The 14,553-nt window shown below is 36.3% G+C and overlaps 1 protein-coding gene and 1 long non-coding RNA gene across 2 annotated transcripts in view; both read left to right on the top strand.

Annotated features, from left to right (window-relative positions):
- Drak (Death-associated protein kinase related) overlaps positions 1–14,553 on the top strand; it is a 175,708-nt gene that overhangs the window by 58,365 nt on the left and 102,790 nt on the right. The gene's annotated exons all lie outside the window — the stretch shown is intronic.
- The window catches only part of LOC148310561 (uncharacterized), a 55,695-nt gene continuing 49,250 nt past the window's right edge, over positions 8,109–14,553 (top strand). Inside the window, exons 1-2 of the long non-coding RNA XR_015837381.1 lie at positions 8,109–8,274; positions 13,640–13,695. This is a non-coding gene — a long non-coding RNA (uncharacterized LOC148310561). The remainder of the gene's footprint in view (positions 8,275–13,639; positions 13,696–14,553) is intronic.

The following is a 14,553-nucleotide window of genomic DNA, read 5'->3' as shown; positions in this document are numbered from 1 at the left end:
TCTGTTCTGTTTACTGTATTTTATCGAAATCTGAATTAAAGTTGCGATAAAACGTGACCAATCCTGTGTTAAACCAATATGAAATAATTAAATCGCACCAAAACGTAACAATTTTACAAGCTAGATAGAATTTCCGAGTACTTAAAATCATTTATAATAGAAATGTAACGTTTTGGTGAGGACCTCTACAGTTGTGACCAAGATTTGCTGCGTCCAACGCCTTATCTCTTCATTCCTTACAAATTTAACGCACTTTTTTTAACGGGGTGTTATTAAAATACCACCTGCTCGGAATCGGGCGGCAGGTGTGGAATTCGCGAATTGTGACCGCGTTCCTCGCGTATGGTCTCCGTGACTCATCACCCCCGCGGTACAGTCAGCTGTGGGAACTTCCTCTGCGGTCTCGCCGATTACCTGCGCGCGCTCATCTCGTCGGCCGCCGAGACCATTCCGTGTTGTCAGACGTGATTCTGCGGGTTCTCACGGAGTTATCTGTACTTTTTAATTCCGGCCGTAATCGTAAATTATCAAATCCCCCATAATAATACAAGTCTCCGTTTCTTTGTTGCGTTTGAATTATGTTATTTCGCTTATTTAACTATGTTCACAATTGCTCAGTATCCCACACTTTTGAATTACAAGTCTAATTTTAAATTGTCCACTCTCTAATGAAAGCATTTCCTAAAGGGACTTGTACACGTTGGTGAGCAGTTGTAAGAGTACGGGTATGCAACCCAAGTGCCTTAGCCATTATGGCGTTTCTGTTTTACTTCTTCTTCACTCTCTATTTTGCCTCCTTCATTTCCTTTTTCATATAACAGCCGAATCCTAAAAACTCCTTAATCCAACAATATCTATACTTTAATCATTTTGAGTTAATACTGCAACGATTTGATACGTTGCCCTACGCATCAATCACTAATTCTTTTTGAGAATATATTTATGAAACTTGAACAGAATAAATGTAATTTTTGACTTATTACTAGCAATATCTTCTAACCATCGGAAAACAGTTAAGTGATACAGTTGAAGTGATGTTTATACATACTAGCTGGACGTTAGTGAACATATGATGCTCGTACATAAGTGCAATATGGGAAAAAATTTGTTGATGTCATCAGATTTGACCACTCGAAGCAATCAGTTACAACAGCAAATATTTTTTTAAAATTAACTATCGTCCAAGTGACTCTGAAATCTAGCTATGGCTTATGCAACACCGCTTATCATAATCCTACTCAGGCTTCAACTTTTTAAGTTTCATAGCCTATGCCTACTCGTGGGTGGATTTACTCTTTATGTTTAAAGTTACTATAATTTCATGTAATTCACGAGTCAAAATTCTAGGCAAAAACACCCGCCCAAATCAAATATAACACAATCTGTATTACTTATTGCGTCGACTTATTAACTGAATAGAATTTTAGAAATCCATACCGGGCTTAGCTGATACCACCTATTCGGTTATTATTTTTAGATTGTAGAATATTGTGGTGACTCGTAGGAACATTCCATAAGGTACCGATCATAATGTATTCAAGTTCTCGGATGGCGATGGCAACATCACTCGGCCACTTCCGCCGCTCCGTCTCGGATTGGGCGGCTGACCACCGACCGGCTCGGTGATACTGTGAATTAACCGTTTTAGTGCTGAGATTTTTTCTTGTGTGCTGGAATTGCTGAAGACTTTTTGTTGTTGCAAAAATGGTTATTTTCATTAGACATGTACAAGATCAACAATATTTTTCTCGAATATTGACCGATTTTAGTATTTCTTCTGGTATTGGTGAAGAACATATCAAACTTCTTTCTCTTTAAACCCTTATCCGCATTCCAATGGTGCATAGGGCACTGCATCATATGAACGCAGTGTTATCTTGATCGTTTATTTATAGCAACACATGAAGGAAAAATGATCAGCCCTCCGCTTTAGGTATCAGTCCAGAGTAATATTGAAGTGAAAAAATCACTGACCCCCCTGGGAATCGAACCCGCGATCTCCGGACCGGTAGCCGAGCGTGGTGACCATTACACTACGGAGGCGGACAAAACTTGAAAATACTCAAATAAAATAGGACTTAGTATACTTATTTACTTATTTAATTTGAACCAAAAAACTTTTTTTTTCACAAGAATGTGTCAAAGTCGTGTGAAATTGGCTCGTCCTCGAAATTTTCACTATCAATGCGCATCCTTCGATTCGTAAACATTCCTTTTTCGTTGTCACAATCACTACTTTAAGTATAACAAATATTTTCTTGCGCTTACGATATCACATGTGCACGAATCCAACACTGTAAGGGTAAAAACAATAAATTACATAAAACGTTTTTCCATTTTTCACAAAAACTTTGTTGAATTTGTTCATTTGTCTTACGGTAGAAACTCGGTCGCTGCGACACAACCTCCCAGCTCGACTTAAAAATATACTGGCCTCATCGTCGGAATGTCGACGGGCCTGGATTTTTTAAGTACACTTGAGTCGATATATCGATTCTCAGCACTCTAACGGTTAATATAAATAATTCTCCGTCATTATGCGGCGTCTTATTTTCATATTTCGCCATGGAGGAAATCGTGCAATCGCGCGACTGCACTCGCCCATGGGTCTGCGTGGGCGATCTAAAATATACACGCGTATTTTGTAAGCTAAAAATAAGACGGGTTATCAGTGTTGTTTATTTATGGCAACACACAAATGAACATCCTCGTAATTGCGTTTTTATAACACGCGACAGGATGACGCTGCCTCTATTACAATGGTTTCTGAGAAATTTAAGGTTGATTTGAAGACTCTATGTATGAATGGGCAAAATGAATCGTTCTTCAGTACTTCCTCTTATGTACGAGTATGTGCCCATTTCTGTGGTAATGTTTTAGTAGACATTTAAAAAAATAATTAAGTAAGTAACTAACCAACCAACCATCACGCCGCTTCTCAACAGGGGTAGGCAGAGAGCCACGCCAATCTGTATTTGCAAATCTTCACCTCTTACAGATTTGTGCACCTCCTCATACATACCTGCCGAATATAGTACAAGTTTTGAATACTTGACAATGCCAAGTTTTTCTCGGTCTTCCTCTGCTTCTGTTTTCAATTGGCATCTTTGATTTGTTTTACTGTTCTTTCAAAATAATATAAAATAAAATTAATGGGTTTAAATAAAATTAAGTTGCGATTTATCGTATATTGGCCCTTAACTTGAATCAGTTTCTCTTGGAGTATATAAATGTACACGACGCGATTCGACTTGGCGCCCACATTTGGGATCACATGACTGACGCAGGCCTATTATTTAATGCCCATGTAGTTCTTGCCGCGAAGCCGCTAATAATTCTGACATTGCTGACAATAACACTGTTTATGTATTTATGGTATCGGCCGCCGGAACACGACGGCGCTGTTCCGCCTCCATTTTGGTCGACAGCGTTAATTGAGATTGATGGAATGTGAATTGGACCTGCAGATGGAACACGATGCCGCCGTAACGAAGGCGCCCCCTTCTCGGAACGTGGTGGGAGGTTGTGTACCGACTTTATCCGATGATTGACTGAATGCAAAACTATTACTTGTCCCAGTGTTTAACTTCTCAAAGCTAAACGGGCCTGTTACTATTAATTGACTGGCATCATCTTGATCTTTGACAGCAGCCGGGTTGATATGGTTTTCATTCAAGCGAGTGGGAGATGATCATACAACTAACGTGTTTGGCAAAAACTCGTCCACTTTTAGTTTCTGTCATTTGATGCACTTCAGAAGTGATCTTATTTCACGTAACCTTGCATCGTCTTCTGAATGTTTGTACCACCAATTTCGTTATTCATTTATATTCTTTCATTAAGACTCTCAAAAGTTAAAAACATGATAGGGAAACAGAGTAGAGGAAGAACCCTGAAAGGTGCTGGAGTGACCTTCTTCTTCCTGGCTCCATCCCAACTTATCTTCTTTGTAGGCTGTCGGGGTCAGCTCTCCTCTTCCTCAGGCTGTAGGTCCTTCTGTCGTGGGCAGCGTTGCCTAGACCTAATTCTTTGGTTTTCCTCTAGATGTTTTTCGAAGAAGATCCATGGCGATTGCCTGGTCCACAATATGATCAGGTTCTCTGCGTCCTATGTGCCCATATACCATATTAAAGAAAAAGTCAAATGTTGGCTTTGAAACCACTAATTGTGATATATTGTAAATAGTGATCTACTGATAAATTAAACCAAAGGAGAATTTATAATTTCCAAAAATTAGTCTCGCTGCAGCTTTTAACACTGATTGTAGCCGAGTCATTTCATTGTATTGACTGACGGTGACGATTCTAGGATTTTCCGAGACTCACGTTTTAAAACGGTAACTGACGTGCCGGACGATAAAATTCCGCGTAATTCCGTGTAGTGCACAAACGCCCTTAGACTCAAAAATACGTCTAGTTATACTGAAATAAAGATTTAGACTACCACTGATCCGCCTAACGATTAAAAAAGAAAAACGTCTGTATTTAATTAATGCAATTCCAAATTACAGCGACTAGTCTAATATTAAACTGTGTTGAATTAATTAAAAAATTATCGCTTTATCGTGAGTAATTTTACATAACAGCGCAACTAATACACATGTAAAGTACCTACTTAGCCGTGCAATGTATGCCTGGTTTGTCAACGTGTACACCATTGACAGTGTAAACAAGGCGTTAACTGCCGATGAATAAATAAACTAAGGAGACATACACAACATTCTTTCGTCATTTGTATTTTTTTATTAGGTCAAGTAAACCCATAAGTAGGTAAAAACGAACTCGATACCTTTGTATTGTAACCGAAGACGATTTCTTAATTCTTGTTCATACCTAGTTAAAAAGTTTTGAACCTTGTTGATATTATCCGGCCGCTATAACTTTATGCCTTTTAGATAAAATCTACAAACATTGCTCGCCTTTAAGGTACTAGCAATTTGGAATATTATTTCCATTTCAACGGCCTTGTCTAGAAATATAATCTTTATATTGAAAGTGTTTTACATAAATCTAACAGGCGATTATCTGTTACAATGGCTATTATTTTTATTGCTCTTAATTGTTCGCTTGGCGTGAAATTAGTGTGATTAAGTCGTACTAATAATCGTGGATAATTTCAGCGTAAAAATATTCAATATCCATTGACCCTTATCCGCACCCAGATGGTGTTTAGGGCATCGCATCAGCTCAAAAGTGTCTAATTGATCGTTAATTATATGAAGGCAAAGAGACCAGTCCTGAACTCCATGTTCGTGGATGTAGGATTCGAATATAAGTATGTAATAGATTCAGATGAAGAGAGTGAAGGAGATAATTTTATTTAACACCAGGTAACATTTGACATAATTGCATTTTTTGTTGTTGCTTAAACACCGTTTTTGTATTGCAAAAATGAATTTTTCTTCGAAATAAATGTATGGTTTTTCAAAGAAATTTGTTAATGAAAACTACGGAGTTAAAAATAATATATACTATAAATATTTTTTTCTATGTTGCGTCGAGTTGTGGTCCCGTGGTTAGTGTCGCGGACTCGAACCCACTCTAACACAATTTGATACCTATTTCTAATAATAAGCCACTTAGACTCACAGAAATAGTATGAAATTGAAGTATTTTTGTAAATAAAATAAAAAATCAAATATATATTTTTTCAATTTCTATTTGTGTTCTAAAAAATCTAACTTTAATATACATTTTTTAATTTGTGCGCGGTGAAACATATTCTTTCTCGCGTAGCCGGCCGCATACTGAATTGTGCGTTTACGAGTTCCCCCTTAAGATAGTTATTTTATCGAATGTTTGCAAGGTCCCGGCGTTAGACATTTTTGGAAATATTTCCACATCTTGGTATGGAGACAGAAACTAACACCGTTGTTTATATCAAATTTTCAATTATGTTCTATTCTCGGTACGTAATTATTATTCTCTTTAGCCACCTTGCCTAGTTCCAGTCGTTCTATGTCATTTTTATTCAATTACAAGGTGTGGTGATAGCTTTTTCAACAAGTATAAATTAAACCGTACAATTCGTCTATTTTGAAATGATCGCGTTTAAAGGTTACTAATTATCGGGTACGATTGGTCAAGATTTAATACAGCCTCCACGCCGCATAATTAAAATCAAACCCGTGATCATTTAAAAATAATTAGCTCGAGATCGAAAAAGAAGTGATTCATGGACAAGATTGCATCAATTTATTGAATCGTTGCATCTTTCTTAAATGCCAAATATATATCCATATGAATTAAATAATATAATAATACCCACACAATTGTAGAATGATAATATTAATATAACATATGTATCGTTCATTATTTAAAACAAATATTTCCCACACATAAAATTATTAATTACAGGTTTTATTCAAATATAATAATTATTCATTTTAATAACTCCAAAGCGGAAGGGACATTGTGATATTTCTTTGCATGTAACAATATATTGTGTTAATTACTAACCTGTCATACATACTGCTAATTGAAATATCTTATCTGACTTTATAAACATTAAAACACCATGATTACAAACTGTATTCAGTTTGAAATAATGTTGTTTTCAATACTTGATTATTTCTGAAACAGGCTTTCAGTTTTGCAAATCGATGTAAATTTTACTTATCGAATTTTTTTCACCTTCATTTTTGTTTTATTTGTTTCCATCAATCATATTCACATTATAGTCATTTCAAATTCACACAATTATTCTTTTCAACCGGTTTGTATATGCATATTTTATTATATTTAAAAAAATACATACATGTTTAAATGTTGATTTTCTCGTGTATCATTTTAGTTTTACTTGTTTTAAAAATACTCAAATTATCTACGGAAAACCCTCCAACCAGTATATTCTTTTAAACCCTATTAATTAGTTAAATAAAAAAAACATATTACTGTAAACAAATACAAATTGTATTTTCTATTCTTTCTCTTGTATGTATGTCTGTTTGGTTGACCCGTGGTATAAACTCTGTGGTCTTTCATTTCCTTATTTAGTCGTTTTTCGCTAGATAATGCATTATACACTTTCAACAATTTTCTCTGATCTTTGTAGCTTACATTTGTATAAATTTGAGTGTTTATTAAAAATGTTCATGTATTTTGGATTATGATTCTGTAGTTAGGGTTATGTAAGTTAGGTCATGGGATAATTTTAAATCATGTTTTCGCAGTATCTTACTGTATATTACACCATTTAAAGAATAGTATAAGAATAATACCCATGTCGTTACCTGTCGTTTTATAACATCTTTACATAACGTGTATGTTTACATAGCGAACCATCAATATATGTCAACTTTGAGTGAGTATAATATGTCCATAACCCTCTTTCCATTGTTTGCTCCGAACGGTATTTAAAACTAATTAGTAACTTTGTTAATCATTCTTCGTGTACGCCTTTTTGTAGATCATCTGCCAATGGTATGATTAATGTGTTGACCCGTTTACAGAAATTCACAATGTAATCTACTCTGTTACATTACCAGTGGATGTGTTACCTTTTCATAAAATCGCCGTGTTACTTGTGATAAATTACCATCAAGTGTCATTATGCATTTGAGAATAGCGTGAAAGATTATATATATTATATTATATGTTGCTAATGATAACACGAATTTACCGTAAATTCATACTAAACAGCGAGCAAGATTAGAAAAAGGTAATTACTATGAACTGTTGCTTATGGCCTCGTATTCTTTACAAAACTCTAATCATAGTATAATCAAATTACAAGTATTAATCATACGTGCAGTCAGAGCTCATTAGGTTATATTTGATTATTTTGACTTATCCTCCATCGGTCAAGACGTGAGTGCGGAATGTATGTGTGCAAATCGCTATTTGTTCATTTTGTTCCACTTCTGTCTGCGCTGACTGGATTATACAATAGAATCCCAGGCATTTCCTTCGGCATATGTTTTGGTTGAAATAGAGTCAACAATATTGGAATAATTAGGATTCCAATACTGCCATGATCTATCCACCTCGTCACTGGCGCAGGTGCGTATCAGTATGACTAATATTCCGCATTTCTTTATTATGTTCTTTTTACGGTCGTCTGTATTGCAGTACACTTTGTCTTACATTCGTATCAGCATTCCGATGGCTAGTTACGTTCTCACCATCTACTTGTTTATTACACCCTTTTTTTCTTTATTTTAATTTGTTTAATTGTGCTTGGTTTCTTCACCATTCTTGATGTAGTGATTTTTCATTTAATTTTTAGTGAACAAATTTGTTCAATGTTTCAACATCAACAATTGACCCATACCTTGTAAGATCTGCAATTCATTGTATGTACATATATTTGCTCAACCTGGTTTAGTGGGATTTTAAGATCTCACGGAAATATGCGGGCGACGTGTATCCAATAATTACTCTTGCTTATGCACAATCTAAAAGCTTCGCAATCTCAGCATGATTTTTTTATTGCTTTACGAGACCTCTCGATTCTTCCACAACATTTGGGTTCAATAATTGCTATAGTTCATCCAATAAAAAAAACACAGACAGCGACTGCTAATCAACTCGAATGGGTGGACCAGATATTTCGCAAGGCTTGCGTAAATCGATAAGAAGTCGGGCTTTGTCTAGTATGATTTACTTTTCCTGGTTGCTATTAAATGGCGAACAAAAGATAAGTATTTGGGTCACCGGGCGTATCGACTATCTCCGGCTCGGCACTAGACCAGCTAACTACACAGCTAACCGAGTTCCCATCGGCGTGAATGCATCTGGTTGCTAATGAATGGTAACCTACTGCGGCGGCCCTTGCGCCTTGGTGTGACTTGCGCAATATTCGGTCGCGTAATACTAGTTTAGATTGCCCTTACATAATTATTATTGCTGCATTATCCACAGCTGACATAGGCAGCCGTGCACCTTACAACGGAACTCATTACTGCTAGTAATGCCACTGTTACATGGGGTACTGCTCTTCAAGGTCTCTGGGTTAGTTGGCACGCTATATTTTTTAATAGAACGTCGTACGTTATCTATATTGAAAATGTTTTTTCAGACAGCTTTGTAGGTCCGAGTGGAAACCAAGAGTTTCCATACCGGACCTGGGAATGTGGCCTAGCTTTCAGAGTCGCTTTTGTTACTGGAAGTATCTCCTTTACCTTTCCGTACTGAATTTAGTTAATGCAGTGGATTTCGATCGTAAATTATCCAAACTGATTCCTGAGGTTCAGTTTTTTTTGGATTAAGAAAAAAGGGTTTGATAAATCAGCATTTAATTTTGATCAGCAAGCTCACTTATATATTTGTTCTAGTAAGATATAAGACTTTCTGAATACCGTGCTACGATAGAAATTTAAACATTTTAATCGATGTATGTATATAGTCATTTAGTTATTTGTCACAATACATAGTTTAAAATACTTGAGTAGGTAATAATTAACCGCAGGTACTTTGTGAGTGTATTTCTTTGTAGGCAGGTTTTTTGTTACTCTTTTATACCGCATCAACCACAAGCTCTATTGTTTCCCCGGTTTAGCTAAATTAGAGCAGTCGTGTGTGAGATAAGAGAGCGAGTGTCCTGAATACGAGAGACAGAGAGCCGAGATATGCGCTCACGAGATACCAGGGCGGCAGCGGCCTGCGGCGGTTACACGTTTCGCAACTTGTCGTGAGGGAGCAGAGAGGGACACAAACACATAAACCCTGTACGAGAGTGTTAATGAATGCACTTACATTTTCCCGCCGTCATGTCACTTCTCATATATTATGTTCTCCCGGTAGATCCTGGATGGTCCGCTACATCTGAGTCATGATGAAAATTAATATTCCTCGGAAACGAAATTAAATTTATTAACGTTCATTTTAGGTTATATTCTCCTGTAGTCATCTCGAGTATTTTTTATACGCAATTTTTGCATGTAGCCGAACCATCTCTGAAATCTTTTATTTATGTTTCTAACCCTCGTTCTAAATATTTTTTTGCTGACCACTTTGCCAACATAATTGTTATTTTTGGGGATATTTTATGTATATATTTGTTTATGTCGTATGAAACCATCAATTACCATGTTTAGAATGATTCAATTCATCTTAGTATGCCCTTGAAGTCTGTACAATAAGCGTACTTGCGCCCGAATTTGAACCCTGCAATTACGATTGTTTTTAAAAGTGATCGATAAACTTTTCCAATTATATTTGTTATGGTTTGGTTGTTTCCACTTCCTGCTTCAGGTTTGAAAATTAAACATTTCGAATCGATAAAACGATCTAGCCTTAATTACAGATTTATCTGTTTTCTGTTAAGGAAATCCACTGCTATCTAAATTATCTGTCCCATAAAACACTTTTTAATATTTATTATCTAGTGAACGTTTCGTTGTTACTGCATTTGGCTTTGTGTACACAGTGTTGTCTAATATATTATTAAAAGTCCGCGCCCAGTCGGTGTAATATTTCTTCGGTAAGACTGTCTTTGTCACTCCGTTTCTACTATGTTTAATTATATGACCGGCACAGCCTAGAATGCAACATTCTCGTGATCTTCCCATTCTGGTTAAAAGTCTTCGGGCCAATTTCTTCCGCTCGCACCTCATTCTCATGGTGGAAGTGGCGGTCCGGGCGAGCCGAATCGGAGGTCTCACGACACCATCGCCGAAATGGTTCGTCTCTCGGCAAAATTGATCACCGATGGACCGCCTTGTTTCTACTCGAAGAGCGAGGTTTGCTTTCCAGTTTGGCTGGTCGCTGGGCACCCGAGGATGGTGTATGCCTAATGCGAGCCTACTAAGTGGGCCGGTCGCAGATAAATCTAAACGTTTGATCACCAACTGGGCCCGGAGGCGGGACGACACAGTTTTTATCAACGATTTATTTGCATACGAAATCTTGTTTGTTTGGTCTCACGACTAACAAAGGTAAACGCTCCCCGGAATGAAGTATCAAACGCTCTGCACTGGTTAAGGTGCGCCAATCGCGAATCTATTTTTATTCTGACCTTGGGTTCATGCAGAAATCGACATCGCATTAAATTTGCTTTCTCCTTTGATTTGTATTTGCTCTCAAAAGTAATATAAAAACCTTTTGCTATTGTCGTGTTTACCGATTTAATCGTTTAATCTCGGTTCCTAACTCCGTGTTTTTTAATAGCGTAGTTAAATTTAAGAACCATTGCTTTTTACCTTCGACTGTTTTCGAGTTCATTGTATTCTTAGAGTTTTATAATAATTGACTTGTGTTTATTTTTATTACGAGAGCATGTAACAATAACCATTCATATCCATCAGTAATCGATCAACAGAAGTTGTCTCAATTATTATTTGTACAATATTAACATAATATGTTACAGTACACTTATGTATTGCTCTGGCCCGAGGCTATTAATTGTTGGTTTAGCAAAATTTAAATGAGAAAACAATATCAGATGATAAAATATAATCGCCATAAATTTGTTCCGCTCATGAATATTTTTTCTCGCGCAACTTGTCCGAAACTCTCGAGTGTGTGTTACCAGTCGCTAGGAACTACTACTAAAGTATAACGATTTTTCTAATCAACCTCTCAAACTGGTTTGCCGTATTCTGTTTCCTCGGATTATTTTGAAATGCCTTCTCGCGTTTTTGTTATATTTGAGGCTGTCTTTGTGTCGGTTTTATTGGCGCTATCTATTGGTAATTTTTTAAGTTTACTGTCTTATATTCCGGAACAGCGGGCAGCCGAAGTGACAGTGCACTGCGGTTTTTCTAGACTGTCTCTCGCAACCGCAATTGATAAGAATTCAATTTTATAACACTTCTGAACGCGAACCCCGCGGGTACTTTTTTGCCTCCAGTTTCACCTAATTGGACGATTAAACGATCGCTGGTAGGTAAAGGCAATCGAATCGGTCTGATCGGGCACGAGATCAGAAAGGCCTGGCCGTCGGTAGACGAGAACGTGCATGTGTTAAGAGATCGTGATGGATTATTGCACACGGTGGAAAGAAAGGTTTCTTCGTGATCGGACCTATTTCTCAAGCGGCCGACATTATTTCTGGCAAAGGCACTCCGGGACCTTTCAACATTGCGAAATTAGTAGCGCAGGGTATCGCGCTTCAAAGTCTTCCGCCATGTACCCCTTTCCCTAACCAAATTGCGACATGCTGACTTCAAACTGATTACCACACCTTTTACTAAATACTGGGTGATATTTATTAACTTCTCGCATTTCAAATTTTCGTCACCGTAACCAGTTAAGACACATTTTCCTTACAAAAATCTGAAATTCTGGCATCTTGAGTAATAGCACAACTAAGATCGTAACTAATTTTAGCCTTTTACGGTATCCTGTAATTACTTTGCCCCACAGGGAGCGTGTGAGTGAAGTGCTCGTTCTAACATTGTTTGTACCGCTCGAGTCAAGGGTTAAACTTAACTTTATTTTCATGTTTTTTTTTTTCTCACCATGTTTTAATGTTGTTTATTATTTCACGCTAGTTATTCTGACATTCGTTTTCAATTGGGATAAGCTAATTTCTGTTTATCGTACCATTGTTTACTTTGTTTATTACAAGAGTTTTCCGTTATTTTGGAATCTTAACGCGTATTTAAATCAGCAAATTCTTGAATATTGTCTATTGAAACGGGCGTTCTGTATTGTGACTACAGTATTGTGTCAGGTCACGCAAATCTGATACCTAGATGTGAAATCGGCACTTATTCATTATGTTCAATCATTTTACAAGTGTCCATTGTTATCTAGCCGTATCTATCTGGTCCGGGAGTTGCTCAATACTTGGCATTTCAGCGAATTGATTTAATAGTTGGCTGTAGGGTAAATAGTCATAATTGACCCCAGCGTGACGCGACCCATTAGTCCACTTGGTTGCGGCACAGTTTCAATTAAAAACTTACTTACTTTACTTACTTTAAAAGCAATAAAAACTACTGCTGCCTTGCCCTTAGATTATCTAGAATGCGAAGCTTTCATACAACTGTAATTTTTTGACCCCATCGAGACTCCGCGATCCCAGCTTTACGTTATTTTTAGTATGGAATTTTCATAGAGAGGTAAAAAATTTATTTATAGATTTGGCGTTTGGTTTGTAGAACTCCATTTTAATTTATATGCTGTATGTTAAAATTTTTTTTATGTGTTTTTAATAATAAAATACAATTTAGTAGGCTCTAAAAATCAATGTTTGATTTTAACATTTAATATATACTTAAGGTAAAATTTCAACGTCATTTGTGAATAAGGATATAGGAGCGTCACCAAGCCTAATGCTTGGTTCTAAATATTTGGGTACTAGATGTCCAGAAAAGCTGTAATAACTACCGATTTCGGACATAACTGTAATTCATTGGATTTTTTATGTGTTATTTATTAATTATTAATACTTATGAACGTAATAATTTTGAACCTGTATTATTCATTGGTATCCGCGGATGGAGATGTACGGGTGCCTCTAGGTACTAGGCCTCAAGTCCTAACAGACAATCTCCGAATTGATGCAGCCCAAATGGTTATTTTAGATGCCAGCCGCGAGGATAGTAGGCTATGCAAGAAGTTGCTTGTAGATAACGCACTGACGTAACGAGAGTGAAGAAGAACTTATTCATCGCATTTAAAAATTCGAAATTTTGTGTGAAAACGTTTCGTGTTCATTTTTAATTAAATGTGCTTTCGTTTCTTTGTTTCAGGTAATAATAATGAAATCTCTGTAGCATGATGTACAGACGTACCCGAAGTCAATTTTGTAAGTGAAACTAATTCATCATTGTTAAAAATAATAATACATCACTATTTAGGTATCTACCATTATTATACCAAATTGTTAGCTGCCATGGGAAATTAAAAAAATAATGCCATAATTTTCTCTCCTTCCTGTACTCGGTTTGATTTTTATTTTTCTTTGGATTACATAAATATAAAAATTTATTTGATAAGACCGAATTTATTGCGTCGATTAATTTTGATCATTAAAGCCGTTAAAAATATACGACTACAGTAAAGCCCAATATGTTTTCAATTTGTGACGCTCGAAATGCTTTTAAATGGCCGTTTTTTTACATTCCTTTTTCCTTTGAAATATTTCGAGTCGAGTTTCAACATTTTTATCACGAATTAATTTACTAATTTGTCCTTCCATATGCTTGAATTAACATATTAATTGATTTTAGTGTTTATTTTATAAAATTTAATGTTGAAATCAAACATTCATATTTTACAAAAAAGGAAGGAATTATTATTATTGGAAAATCTATTAAACATGCGAAACAGGTGTGTTACTAATTTTTTTCTTGTTCTCTTGGTGAACAGAAAACTGCTTTGAATGTCATTCAGATATTTGGTTACCAGCCATCCATATTTTAGTTAAAAAATCACGTATTTGAAGCTGACCTGACCAGGAATCGAACCTGCCTTCGTGTGTTCGCCTTTTGTTCTAAATCCTGCAGGGTTGCCAGAGGGATTTGTAAATAAATATCGGACAATCAACGCTGTTATCGTGGGGAAGTGGCTTTACGAGCTTTAAGTCAGCAAAAACTCTAATCCATGAGTTTTTTTATGAAGTTAAAACTGGACTGTCCGGTTTTAATCCACCCAAAGACACCTG

This window comes from Brachycentrus maculatus, unplaced genomic scaffold (genome assembly GCF_059751285.1).
Source record: "Brachycentrus maculatus isolate JH-2025_06_01 unplaced genomic scaffold, ASM5975128v1 h1tg000091l, whole genome shotgun sequence".
NCBI classification, from domain to species: Eukaryota; Metazoa; Arthropoda; class Insecta; order Trichoptera; family Brachycentridae; genus Brachycentrus; species Brachycentrus maculatus.
Note: the sequence above shows the minus strand (reverse complement) of the source record. Positions and strands in the feature narration are given on the sequence as shown.